The sequence below is a fragment of the Salvia hispanica genome, chromosome 4 (assembly GCF_023119035.1).
Source record: "Salvia hispanica cultivar TCC Black 2014 chromosome 4, UniMelb_Shisp_WGS_1.0, whole genome shotgun sequence".
Classification (NCBI taxonomy): Eukaryota; Viridiplantae; Streptophyta; class Magnoliopsida; order Lamiales; family Lamiaceae; genus Salvia; species Salvia hispanica.
Window position 1 is genome coordinate 26638190 of NC_062968.1, and position 15086 is coordinate 26653275.

The 15086-nt window shown below is 31.5% G+C and overlaps 1 long non-coding RNA gene across 1 annotated transcript; it reads right to left on the reverse strand.

Annotated features, from left to right (window-relative positions):
• Positions 1-7534: 7534 nt before the first annotated feature.
• On the reverse strand, positions 7535-8600 carry LOC125185536. Its single transcript, XR_007170164.1, has 3 exons — positions 8586-8600; positions 8038-8182; positions 7535-7739 (listed from the first exon to the last, which is right to left on the reverse strand). It is a non-coding gene; the product is annotated as an uncharacterized LOC125185536 (long non-coding RNA).
• Between the last annotated feature and the right edge of the window lie 6486 nt (positions 8601-15086).

A 15086-nucleotide genomic window follows, 5' to 3' on the forward strand; every position in this document is an offset into this window, starting at 1 on the left:
CAACACGAAAAGACATAGAAGAAGTGTTAGTGGGTAAGAGCTTATTTTCCTCACCAAGGGCAAGAGGCAAAGGATCATTTGGTGCCCATCCAAGGTTGGCCTTAGAATCTAACAAGCACCCTTTACTCACTTGTGCTTGTGGTTTTTCTCTCATTTGATATTTTTCTTTTGTCTCACCCCCACCACTCTCTCTTGACTTTTGCACCTCACACTCTTGTCTTTTATCACGCTCTCTTGGCTTTTTAGACTCACTTTTACTCTCAAGCCTTTTCTCTCTCTCTCGTTCTTTTTCTCTACTAATTTGGTTTAAGCTCATCGAAGAGGAGACATTTCCATATACATCAAGAGGCTTATGTGAGAAATGGAAAGAAGAGGATGTAGTCAAATGACTTGATGAGTTACCTCTTTGGTTTGTATCAACACCACCATGTGGGTAGGTAGGCCTCAATTGAGCTTTATATGGGTCTTCTTCTTCAATTGGCCTCTCAAACCCCTTTTGGTTAACATGATCTCTCACCCTCCTAGAATGTCACTCTCCATGAGACATGGGATCTCGTTTCACTCTACTTCCCCTCTCAAGTCCATCTTCATGGTACCTTGATTCATAGTCACCTCTATCATCACCATTCATTCCACACTCCTTGCCATCATACTTCCTATAGCCTCCATTGCCCCTCGACACTATATGTTCTATACCGGAAGCTTTGAGATGTAGATGGTCACTTTTAGGAGCGACGGATCTTGATGCACGGACCTCCTTTAAGGCTCCAACCAAGGTGTTTTGATTAGATTTCCATCGGGTCTCGAACTCCTTCCTCCGGGCATCCATCCGGGCATCCCATTCTCTCATCTCTTGTTTGAGATCACGACTAAAATCTTCCATCATTTGGGACATCATGCTCACTAGATCCTCTTCGGGTTTGGAATTACTTGAGCCCGCACCCTTCCCTACTTCCTCCTCATGGATGTCCCCCATCTTGTTAGATCGAGTAATAGGAGGCATCCAAGTTACCTACAAACACAAAGACAAAGACTAGGAACTAGCATTAGAGATTAGTAAAATAAGAAAGAGAGATTTAATTAGCTAACTCACCCCAATATAGTATCCCAACACCCCCCCCCCAAGTCACTCACCAATGTCACTCGGTAGGTTTAGAATATAGTGGGGCTAGTATCACACACTCTCGATCCAATTCCCACTCGTTGGCGCCCGAACAACTCAATCAAGGTATACACCTCAAGAACATATGGACACCAAGTAGTAAATACCAAAGTAATAATGATTAAACATATGAAAGCAAGGAAAACTAGGCCTAGAGCAAACACACACACTAAAGAACACAAGACATGGGATGAAGCTTTATGCTGAAATCTGGCTGATCTTTATGATTTTTTTTGGTATTGATCCCCGCGCCCAATTTTTGATGAAATTTTGCAGGTAGCTAGGTCACATAACATAGATCATACACACCAAATTTCAGCTTAATCTAAGCAAAATTGATCAATCCGATCATCCCAACAAAAACAGAGCAAAACAAGGAATAAAAGAAAAAAAAATAAAACTCAAGGAAGCAATAGATCAAACACCTAGTGGGTACTAGGCTCTAGATACCAAATGATAAGGATCCATGTATTTTATGATCCATTTCCCAAGGATTACCCATTTATGATGCTTAATCTAACTATTTTTGTGATGCTATTTTCAATTTATCAACACAAGGCAAAAGATAATAGATGATCCAACCAACAAAAATTGAATCTAAACAAGAAAGGATGGTAGATTAGGAATGAAAAACATGTGTATAAAGATGAGATAAAAGAGTTATGACCATAGGACCTTGACCAAAAGAATGGAAACAACCCTAGGCAACTTTCAATAGCTCTATCACCCCTTGGCTCCACTACTCAATGGATACACCCCATTGATGCATACCTCTACTTGAATCAATCTATGAAATTGAAACAAGCAACCTTCAAGGAAGAAATTGGATACATTCCTCAAAGAGGAAAAACTCACAAAGGAGATATCTTAATCACAATCTTATCTTAATTTAGAATGAAAAATGACACCAAAAGGTATTTATACTAAGGGCCCAAAATGTGGAAAAAGACCCTAAAAAACTAAGTTTCGGGTGATTCACCCGGTCGGGTGAATTGCAGGGTGCAAAACACCTGCCTGGGTAGACGTCACCACGGTTCATGAACCGTCGGTTCCCGGTTCGGAACCGGCGGTTCCGGTTCAAAAAAATATGGAACCCGAACCGGCCCACCTAGGGTCAAGCGGTTCCGGTTCCGGTTCCGGTTCAATCACGGTTCCAAGCCGGTTCAAAACCGGCGGTTTCCAGACGGTTCCGGGCCGGTTCCGGTTCGGACCGCCGGTTCAATGCCAAATTTTTTTATTTTTTATTTTTTAATTTTATTCCGGTATAGTACTAATTGTAGAGTTGTAGGTGTAGTTGTAGTCTTGTACTATCGAATAAATAAATAAAACGAGAATGACAATTGACAAATGGAGTAGAAGTCGACATTGGAGTTGGAACAATTGGAATTTTAATGAAACAATCATACAATCATACAAATTTGAACGATATGTGAATGTCGATATTACAAATACAAATGTTGAAAATTGAAATTACAAAAGAATCAAAAGACTTAAATAAAAAAAGTTGAAGTAAAAAACAATAAATTATAAATGTAAATAGATAGTATATATATATACTCTTAGTCGGCATGCCTACGCCTGCATGCCTATACCCTAAACCCTGAAAAGCTACCGGAACCGCCGATTACCGAACCGGCGGTTACGGTTCTTGATTTTTCGTGAACCTGAACCGGCCCGCCTAAACCGCCGACTCCTATCCGGTTCCGAACCGCCACCGCGGTTCCGGTTCACGGTTCGGGGCCGGTTCGGTTTGGTGACGTCTACGCCCGGGTGTTCTTTCTGGACTCCCTCGCCAGTTCTGCGCGATTTCTGTAAAACCGCCATAACTCCCTCATTCGGACTCCGATTGAGATGTGCAAGATATCCACGCGAAGCTGTTTTCAAGACGAAGACGATGGTGGTAGTTTAATAGCTTTCGGATATCATCTCGATAAGACGGTTTCTGGTTGAACCCAGCTGTAGTTGAAATCCTTGACGCACGGCTTCCATGATCGTATCATCCTCCCCTTCTTGGAAAGGATTTGTCCTCAAATCCAAGCCTTCTCTATTCCTCGCATCCTCGGGAGACCCTCTAGCTTTATTGAATCCTTGGCACGTCTTCACTCTCTTCCTTGGACCCCAATCAATCCATGGCTCACGTCGAGGTGAAGACACTTGATGTCTAGCACTCATGGTCATATCAGTGGGTTATAGACGAACTGATTAATTTACCCTTTAATGCAACTAAAATACTCAAAAATGCAATCTCAGTTGATAAAATCACAACCCCGCATCTGTATATCTAACGGTTCATATCAGTAGGATGTTATAACTATATAAGTGTATAGGGAGTGTAGTGCTCCCCGACAACCACATATAGTTAGGAAAAAATATACTACTCCCTCCGTCCCACAAAAGATGTCACACTTTTCTAACCATATGTGGTTGTCCAATTTTTGGACAACCGCACTATTTGTGTACTTGCATACTCGAAAATCATATGCAGACTTACTTCAATTTGAGTTCTGTCATGGGCTTATCCAACTACTACTAGCCACAGCCAACCAACTAATTAAGTTCAAATGCAATTGCTAATTTGAGAACAGAAGAGTATGTAATGATCCAAAAAGTTTCATAAAGCTTTTCAACTAGTAGTATTTCTTTAACGCACTAAGTTGCCAATTTTAAAACATATTTTGGGAATGACTAGGTTAATATATTCTATTCGGCATTATTTAGTTGGAATCACAAATATATGAAAATGTTGTTGCTTCTCACATGAGGTACATATTCATCAACGGGGAACATGTGTTATAGTAGAACTTAGCAAAAGAAAGAATGAAAATAATTTCCACACCAGGAAATATTCTCATTTGAATCTATATAGAGAGATTAGAGAGGGTATATGATAGGGCGGGGTTAATTAAAAATAATAGGGATGCACAACTTTTTCAGAAAAAAAAAAATAAAAAAAAAAAATAGGAACATATAAAATCGTTGTATTTATAGTGAAATCAATGGCATTCCTTGATATTGAATTGAAAAAATAAAAACAAAACTGTTTTAATATGATTCAAACCATAACAGTTTGGTTGTGTAGATCATCGACTGACACACTTACGAGTTGCAACCTAGAAAGGACTCAAGCTCCAATCAAAATATATTTTCCTATTTTAAAATAATAAGTATTTAATATTTTGTGTATTTATTGTCAAAAGTTCTTAATTCTTATCATGAAAACATATTATAGCAAAAATTCTATTTTCGACATTTTGGAATAAAAAAATTAGAAAATACAACCTCCACGGAAAAATTCTTCGTCCATTCCTAGTGTTTCGCAATAGAAGTAAGTACTAAAAATTGTTCCTCGTACTCACAATGAAAATGAATATATATTTATATGAAATATATATTATACAAATCCTTCTAAATATTTAGATTCAATTTTAAAATATTAGTAGAGGAATAGGATAGAGTCGACATCCGGTGGGCGACAAAATTTATTGCGGTTTATACCCCACACCCATTGCTGGACTTTTATTACATGCTTTCATTTCTTTCAATATAAAATTATCAATACTGATTTTTATACTATTATTTTCTCTTTCCGAGGCCTATATTATTAAAATCTATGCTCATAGAGATTCTACAAATGAATTACTAGCAAGTTCGAGAACAAAATTTTTATACTGAAAGTTCGAGAACAAGTATATAGGGAAAGTTCGAGAAGAAGTATTTAGGGAAAGTTCGAGAACAAGTATGGACCTTATGCATTTCATAATACATTATATAATACACTACTAAATATTTGACAAGTGTATCCTATTTTATGGTAAAAAAGTTATTTCTAGACACTATTTCATTAGCTTTCTCACTACTATATCTAATCAAAATAGTTTTATTAAATTCTTGTTAAAAAAATATCATGGTCAAATTTTATTTTTAAAATATATAAATAACAAAAATTTCCCTTTTTATTTCTTTTTTAAGTTAAAAAAAATAGACATAAAGTTGACTATACTTTTTTAAAAATTCGGTCTCATTATAATATAATCAACTAATTATGTAAAAAAAAATTTATTTAATTAAAATTTTGAAATTATTTATTAGAGTATATTATTTTAATAATAGCTATATAAAACATGAAATTTGGTCAAATTCTAGTTAATTATATTTTTTTATAAGATCGGCATCTTTTATGGATATTAATAATTAAATAATCTCAAATAAATTAGAAAGAAATAAAAAGAAAATTTTTAAAATTTTTGGAATCCATGAAAATTTAATCTTTTTATATAAATATTTTGAAGTAAATAAAATTTGACTTATTAAATATTTTTAACACCAATTACGTAACTTCTTGATTAAATATAATAAGCAAAAGTGAATGAAATAACAAAACTATTTTGATTAGATATAGTAGTGAGAAAGTTGAGAAAATAATTTTTAGAAATAATTTTTTTATCATAAAATGGGATACGCTTGTCAAATATTTAGTAGTGTATTATAAAAGTATTATGCAATGTATGAGGTGATCTCTTCTGCATAGCGTATTGCATCTTCGTGTGTGTGTGTGTGTGAGAGAGAAATAAGGTCCTACTAATTTGGGTTTATACTATTGAGTTTGAGAGGTAGCAAATGTCCCTGTCCTTGATAAATCATGAGATTTGTCCTTTATACTCTAACTTTTATTTATTGTGCATCACACAATGAATTAAATCATTAAGCCTTAGCCAGACAAGGATAAAAATCAACATATGAAAACAAAAGTGAAAATAACAGGGTCAAAATCATGAAACTTGTCCTATACTATTTGCAAAATTATATACGCCAACATTAAATCGTTTTCAAGTTTTTTGTTTTTTTACCTAAATACTTTAACGGAATGAATGTTGATAGATAGAATACATGGACCACACATGCCCAATCTCAAATAAAATATTTATATGGCTGAGTTTATAGAGTTTGTTTAAAAAAAAAGTAAGAAAGAAAAAAAGATATCCAAAGTTCCCCTTTTATGTTATAATGACATTTCAACCCTTAAATATATAGATCTCATAAAATATTATTCCCTTCGTCCCTAAAAAGTATGAAATATAGTTCGACATAGATTTTAATGCATAATTGATAAAGTAAAAAATAAATAGTGGATAATGGGTCTCACTTCTTTAAAAAGAAAATTAGATTTTCTAAAATTAGAATATTCATACTTTTTAAAGACGGACTAAAAAAAATTGTTCATACTTTTTGAAGACAGCGAGAGTATAATATTCTTTAATTTATTAATGATGTAATAAATTAAATACACTTTAAATTCAACCATTATCTCTGTCTTCTCTTCTATTAGTGTTCTATCTTTGAGAGTTTCCTTTGATGTTGCTCATCTCGCAACATATCGAACCTTATTTCCCTTGCCTATTTCTCTATCTCTCTAAATACTCACTCACTTTAATCTGATGTCGTAATACTTTTTAAATGTTCTTGTGGACAGAGTTGAACATAATTAAGATATAAATTTAATATATATGTTGTTAGGGACGTGATCAAATGAAAACTCTAAATATTGTACAAATTTAAAACTATGATCTGGTCAACATATATCAAAAAAACATTAACAGAAAAATGACAACAGAATTTCAATGGTAGTCAATGATTGATGCTGCGTTGATATTGTGTTGATACTGTGTTGATATTAAAATTTTGAAATTTTACACTGTGTTGATATTGTATTGAAATTGTGTTGAAGATGTGTTGAGGAGCTTTGAGTTTATACAATATATAAATTTACATTTTATCACTACCCTATATTGTTAGGTTAATAAAAATACAAGTACTATATTAAAACTATAAATTAATTATGTGTGTTACCATATTGTGTATTGAATTACATCCAATGGCATTAATTGCATGATTGGATTGATTGTTCGAAATTTTAAATACATTATCCATTTCATAAGAATATGCACTATTTTCTTTTTAATCCGTTCCACGAGAATATATATTTTTTAATTTTAAAAAATCTTTTCTCTCTAACGAGATGAGATCTATTCTCCACTTATAATATTTTAAATATTTTTTCTCTCTATCTCTCACATACTTTATTAGTTTTACATTCAAACACATGCCGAACTCAAAATGTATATTTTTTTGGGACATATTTTAATGATTGTATATGGTGGCCGCCGAAAATAGAAGTGTACGAGAAAGTGTGGCTTACGTATTTATTTCATGTGTGATTTTTTTTATCACAAGCATTAATCATTTATCATATCACTATCCAAAGTGAGTTTTTAATAGTTATAGGCCGTTGACTTTGTGAATGGCCATAAAAATGAAATTGAATTTTTTTTATGATATGAGGAAATTAAGGGGACAACTCCACAGTAAGCTCAGTTGTTCATGAGAATTAGCAATTTTATTTGGATAGCTTTAACAAACATTATTAGAAAGGAAAACTCACTTTATAGATGACTGATGCAAGATTCCTAGCTAGAGTGTCTTTGTATATATATTTGCCAAGAAAATTATCCTTTGCAGCCACCATGATTTTTGCTGTTGTCCCACCAGTCACAATATTAAGAGGATACCAAAGGTAAACCTGCAAACATCAAAACACCATTTTTTTCATTTCAAAGCTTCAGACACAAACCTTAAAAGTTGCAAATTCACATAATCAGACAGCAAACCCAAAAAGATTACATCTTGAACACCCAATTCAACTACAATCAAGAAACTTGTAGCCCAAAACATAGATTACACTGCAATTCAAGAATCATGATCACTTAGTTGTGTTTTTCTACATGTTCCAAACCCATAAACACATCCAAAATTTCTCCTCAGATTGCAACAGAATCAAGAAAATTTAGGCCCAAAAACATAAATTAGAGTGCAATTACATTAGCCATGCGGATGAAGACGACAAACTTGGGGTTGCCATCATCTTCAAGCTTGGAAGAGGGGGCGGTGGGGTCCGCTGGTACGGTCAGAAGCCATTCCTTTCTTGCCTTTAGCTTCAACACTTGGAAATATTCTCATCTGAATCTATATATAGAGATTAGAGAGGGTGGTATATGATAGGGCAGGGTTAATTAAAAATAATAGGGATGCACAACTTTTTCAGAAAAACAAAAAAATAAATAAATTAGGAACATATAAAATCAATTGTTTTTGTAGTGAAATCAGTGGTATTCACTAATATTGAATTGAAAAAACAAATCTGTTTTAATAGGATTCGAACCATAATATATAGTGTGGTTGTGTAGATCATCGACGGACACACTTGAGACCTAGAAAGGACTCAAGCTCCTACCAAGATATTTTTTCCTATTTTAAAATAATAAGTATTTAATGTTTTGAGTACTTATTGTGCAATTTATCATGAAAACATATCATAGGAAAATTTCTATTTTTGACATTTCGAATAAAAAAAATTAGAAAATACAACCTCCACGGAAAAATTCTTCGTCCATCCCTAGTGTTTCGCAATAGAAGTAAGTACTAAAAATTGTTCCTCGTACTCACAATGAAAATGAATATATATTTATATGAAATATATGTTATACAAATCCTTCTAAATATTTAGATTCAATTTTAAAATATTAGTAGAGGAATAGGATAGAGTCGACATCCGGTGGGCGACAAAATTTATTGCGGTTTATACCCCACACCCATTGCTGGACTTTTATTACATGCTTTCATTTCTTTCAATATAAAATTATCAATACTGATTTTTATACTATTATTTTCTCTTTCCGAGGCTTATTAAAATCTATGCTCATAGAGATTCTACAAATGAATTATTAGCAAGTTCGAGAACAAAATTTTTTATACTGAAAGTTCGAGAAGAAGTATTTAGGGAAAGTTCGAGAACAAGTATGGGCGACTGACATAGGAAGCACATTTCATAAATTTAGCAATACATATGATCTTTGGATTGAGTTATGCCTATTGTCGCATGTTCTTATTTTATTTTTAATGTGCCAAAATAGCTTAACTTGCTAACGACACTTGTCTCCTCACGCCAGTGCCACATGTCCAAGCATGGACTAACCTTTTTACCGTTCCTTGTTAATTTAGACATTTTTTTTGTCACAGAGTTTGACAATAGTGTGTAAGTGGATTTTGAATAATGTAAGAGAGGTGGTTGTTTTTTTGACAAAAATAAAAATAACTTAATAAACTTGGAACTTCACAAAATACTAAAATGACTCAATTAATTTGGAACGGAGGGAAACTGATTTACCGGAAATGTACAATTATATCTAAAGGTTGTTCATGATGTCAATTAATTATATATTAATTTAAAAAATTTCCATTGAGTTTAACTGAGTTTGTGGAGTATTTTAAATTCATGATGTATTTTTTTAACTTTAATTAGGGTTTTAATTATGTACTTTTTGACTGTAATTTCATCTATAATTTTAGGTTTTTAATTATATAATTTTTAAATCTTGGTAAGTTTTGTTATGGAATTCTCTTCTTTTTAGTGGTGAACATTGAAATCCAATAATTAAAATGCCCCATCATAATGTATTGCATTTTCTTGTGTGTGTGTGAAACAAGATCCTACTAATTTGGGGTATACTATTGAGTTTGAGAGGTAGCAAATGTCTCTATCCTTGATAAATCATGAGATTTGTCCTTTATACTCTTAACTTTTATTTATTGTGCATCTCACAATGAATAAATCATTTAGCCTTAGCCAGACAAGGATAAAAATCAACATATGAAAACAAAAGTGAAAATAACAGTGTCAAAATCATGAAACTTGTCCTATACTATTTGAAAAATTATATACGCCAACATTAAATCGTCAAGTTTTTTGTTATTTCACCTAAATACTTTAAACGTAATGAATGTTGTTAGATAGAGTACATGGATCACACATGCCCAATCTCAAATAAAATATTTATATGGCTGAGATTATAGAGTTGAAAAGAAGAAGTAAGAGATATCCAAAGTTCCCCTTTTATGTTCTTTTATGTTATAATGACATTTCAACCCTTAAATATATAGATCTCGTAAAATATTATTCCCTTCGTTCCTGAAAAGTATGAACATGTAGTTCAACATTGATTTTAATGCATAATTGATAAAATAAAAAATAAATAGAGAGAAAAATAACTAAAGTATTGTTAGTGAATAATGGCCGGGTCTCACTTCTTTAAAAAGAAAATCAGATTTTCTAAAATTTGAATGTTCATACTTTTCAGAGACGGACTAATTTTTTTTTTTCATACTTTTAAGAGACAACGTGAGTATAATATTCTTTAATTTATTAATGATGTAATAAATTAAATACACTTTAAATTCAACCATTATCTCTGTCTTCTCTTCTATTAGTGTTCCATCTTTGAGAGTTTCCTTTGATGTTGCTCATCTCGCAACATATCGAACCTTATTTCCCTTGCCTATTTCTCTATCTCTCTAAACACTCATTCACTTTAATCTGATGAAGTAATACTTTTTGTAATGTTCTTTTGGACATAGTTGAACATAATTAAGATATAAGTTCAATATATATTTTGTTAAATTACTCCCTCCGTCCCGGCTAAGATGATACATTGCTTAGCCGGCACGAGGTTTTAGGAGTTATTGGTTAAAATGTTTAATTGGAGAGAGAGAATGTGTGTGTAAGTATTAAAGTAGAGAGATAAAAAAAGATGAATATTTTAATAGGAGTGAGAAAAAGTGGTTGAGTGTATTAATTGGAGAGAGAGAGTTACCAAAAAAGGAAATGTGTCATCTTAGTTGGGACAAACTAAAAAGGAAAACATGTCATCTTAAGAGCATCCTTAGCAATGGTTCTGGTCTTAATTTTGTTTTAGGTCTTAATTTTGTATTGGGCTAGTTGTTGTTGTCCATCGCTAGATGTTGCTCTTGTACAGAAATTTAGAGATAGAGAAAATCGCGTTTATATAGTTTTTCAAAAATTAAAAAAAAAGAATTAAATTTTTTTTAAAAAGAATTAATTTTTTTTTAAAACAAGAATTAAAAAAAACAAAATTGCGCTGGCGGAATGATACGGTCAGCCATAATGGAGCTAGCTAGCCGATCGCAATATTTTCGCTAACTGACTGAAACGATCGTTGAATTCCACGCTGATTCATTCAGCATGATTGCAATGGTTCGGCTAGCTGATCGGCTAAGCGTGACGACCTCGGCTAGCCGATCGCTAGCCGACCATTGCGGATGCTCTAAGCGGGACGGAGGGAGTAATTAAAATACAAGTACTACATTAAAACTATAAATTATGTGTGTTACCCTATTGTGTATTTGAATTACATCTAATGGTATTAATTGCATGATTGGATTGATTGTTTGAAATTTTAAATAATACCTCCGTTCTATAAGAATATACATTTTTCTTTTTTAGTCCGTCCTATAATAATATGCATTTTCTAATTTTGGAAAAAAATTTCTCTCTAATGAGATGAGATCCATTATCCACTGATAATATTTTAAAGAGGGAACATCTTTTTTAGTCCACGAACTTTGCCAAAGTATCATTTTAGGTCCGTGAACTTTGAAAATATCATTTCAGGTCCATCAACTATGGGTTAATATCATTTGAAGTATTTTTTACTATTTCCAAGTTTTTCTGGACGAAAATACCCTCGATACCTTAAAGGGTATATATTTTTAATAAACTTATCATATACTCATATTTTTTATAAATATCTTTACAATATATTTTTGATGAATTTTCTAAATATAATTTGACCTTCAATATTAGCACTTAATTTGTGACATGCAAGTAAAATTGCTTCTTTAATTTTTTATATTAAAGAATTTTAAAATTGAATAAAGAACTTTTCTTTAATAATAAAAAATTTAATTAAGGATCTTTTCTTGCATGTCACAAAATTAAGTGATAATATTGAAGGTCAAATTATATTTAGGAAATTCATCAAAAATATATAGTAAAGATATTTATAAAAAAATATTGAGTATAGGATAAGTTTATTAAAAGAGTTGAACTACACAAATGGTCCCTGGACTATGGGTTTATCTCGCCCATAGTCCCTGAACTTTAAAAATATCGCTTGAGGTAGTCCCTGGACTAAGGGTTTATCTCGAAATTGGTCCTTTTGGCTTTTTTTTGTACGAAAATACCCTTTGATATTATTTTGGGGGGTTTGGGCAATTTGGTCTTTTTACACTTTTAACATTTTAAATCTGATATTATTTTAGTTATGTACTAACTTTGATATTATTTCAAAATTATCATTCTTCTTTCATTTTGTTATCCTTCACTGAATTTTTTTTTATTTCAATATTAGATTTAATTTTATAAAATTAAATTTAATATTTAGATTTTTAAATATCAATAAATTTTTTAATGAAAACTATTAATTCATGGACACTATAAATATTGATTAAAACTATTAATTTTTGTTATTTAATATAATATTCAATTGAATTGAAGAAGTACAGAAAAATAATATTAATCATGATGGAAAAATAAGAGTTATTCTATTTAGCCTCCGTTCGGTTGTTATAATTGCTTGTGATTAAATATTATGAAGTTGACTAAAAATTTGATCATACTTAAAATTTTATATAGGAGTATTTTTGTTGAAATTTTCTAGTAAATTTTGATTGTTTTTAAATTAATAAACAAAAATTATATTAGTCTTACATTAGATGCATATTTATTTCAGAATTAATTGTGTTATATAATCTATTTATGATTAAAGCTATTTAAATATTGATTAAAACTAAGGCGTTGTCATACCTTATTGATTACATAGTACTATACACTATCAAATATTGATTAATACTATTAATTTTAATTTTTGCTATTTAATAATTTTTATAATTAAAAAAATTTATTGATATTTAAAAAATAAAATTTAAAATTTTGTAAAATTAAATTTAATATTGAAATAAAAAAAACAAATTCAGTGAAGGATAACAAAATGGAAGAAGAATGATAATTTTGAAATAATATCAAAGTTAGTACATAACTAAAATAATATCAGATTTAAAATGTTAAAAGTGTAAAAAGACCAAATTGCCCAAACCCCCAAAATAATATTAAAGGGTATTTTCGTACCAAAAAAAGCCAAAAGGACCAATTTCGAGATAAACCCTTAGTCCAGGGACTACTGGCGATATTTTTAAAGTCCAGGGACTATGGGCGAGATAAACCCATAGTCCAGGGACCATTTGTGTAGTTCACTCTTATTAAAAATATACCCTTTAAGGTATCAAGGGTATTTTTGTCTAGAAAAATTTGGAAATAGTAAAAAAGTATTTCAAATGATATTAACCCATAGTTGATGAACCTGAAATGATATTTTCAAAGTTTACAGACCTAAAATGATACTTTGACAAAGTTCGTGGACCAAAAAAGATGTTCCCTCTATTTTAAATATTTTTTCTCTCTATCTCTTACTTTACTAATTTTATATATAAATACGTGCTGAGTGTATATTTTTTAGGGACGGATAGAGTATGTATATTAATGATTGTATATGGTGGCCGCCGAAAATAAAAGTGTACGAGAAAATGTGTCTTACATTTGTATTTATTCCAAGTGTGATTTTTTTAATCACAAGCATTAGTCATTTATCATATCACCATCCAAAGTGAGTTTTTAAAAGTTATAGGCCGTTGACTTTGTGAATGGCCATAAAAATGGATTTGATTTTTTTTTTTTTATGATTTGAGGAAATTAAGGGGACAACTCTACAGTTAGCACAGTTGTTCATGAGAATTAACAATTTTATTTGGATAGCTTTACCAAACATTATTAGAAAGGAAAATATTATAATATCAATAATTCTACAAGTAATAGTATTTCAACTTTTCAAAAGTCTTAATCCATGAAGATGTTTTTCATTTATATTAGCATTATATACCTTTATAAAAACATGTAAGTAGAATAAATAGAGTGATGGAAACTGTCCCACCTATAGAGGTCCCTACAAATCAAAGCGGAGAATAGTCACTAGGCTCTTCGGTGAACACTGTTTCGGTGAACACTGTTGATAATTACCAAAAAATGAAAAGAAAAGAAAAAGTCTTTGGAAGTTGACCTTAACTCTTAAAAACTTCCATGACAAACATGTACTACTAACAACTGTTTTGATTTTGCTTAATTAGTCAACAAATATATTTGTCATTTTTCCTGATTTGCTAACAATTTTGCATTATGCATGTGATTTGCAGCTCTTTCGGTCAATTCAGAGTACTATAAACTATAATTAACTATATAAAAATAAATAATTTAAGCCAATTTTTTATCGCAAGTGGGAGGAAAGGTTTCCAATAGTAGAAAATGGCTAGCTGCGTATCAGATTTTAATTCAACATTAATAGAATATTAACTGATGATCAAGTGATCAACCACTAACTTCAACAAAAAAAATCAGATTAAACAATAAAAAGTCATTAATAAAAAACAGCAAAAATCAAAACTAGTTACTATACATCCCTAAATTTTATGAAACCGAAACCGACTATTCTGGAACCAATGACACACCCACAATTCCAAATCACCACCCCTCGATGTTGCGAAAAGATAATCTCGAAAGACTAACACGGCCTTAAAGTAATAATCCATCAATTATATTAGTACTATTATACATTATCATTAAAGCACCTTCCATTATATTTAAACACATAACTACCAACACCCATTTATATATTCGAAAACGAAATATATTTATATATAGAAAGTGAGGTGGAGGTTATCCTGATGTCAAAGTGGTCCCACCCAATCCACCAATCACATACCCCCAATCCATTACTCTAAATCCATGCCACCTCATCTCCCTATACCCCAACACACCACCCCCCAATTCCCTCCAGAAGTTTCCACTCCACCAATCCAAAGAACCTTCTAATTAAAAAAAACAACACTAAAATATTACAAGTTGCAATGGAAGGTTCAATCCAAAACCTCCATTTCTAGAACTTTCCAAGATAAATATCTCCCC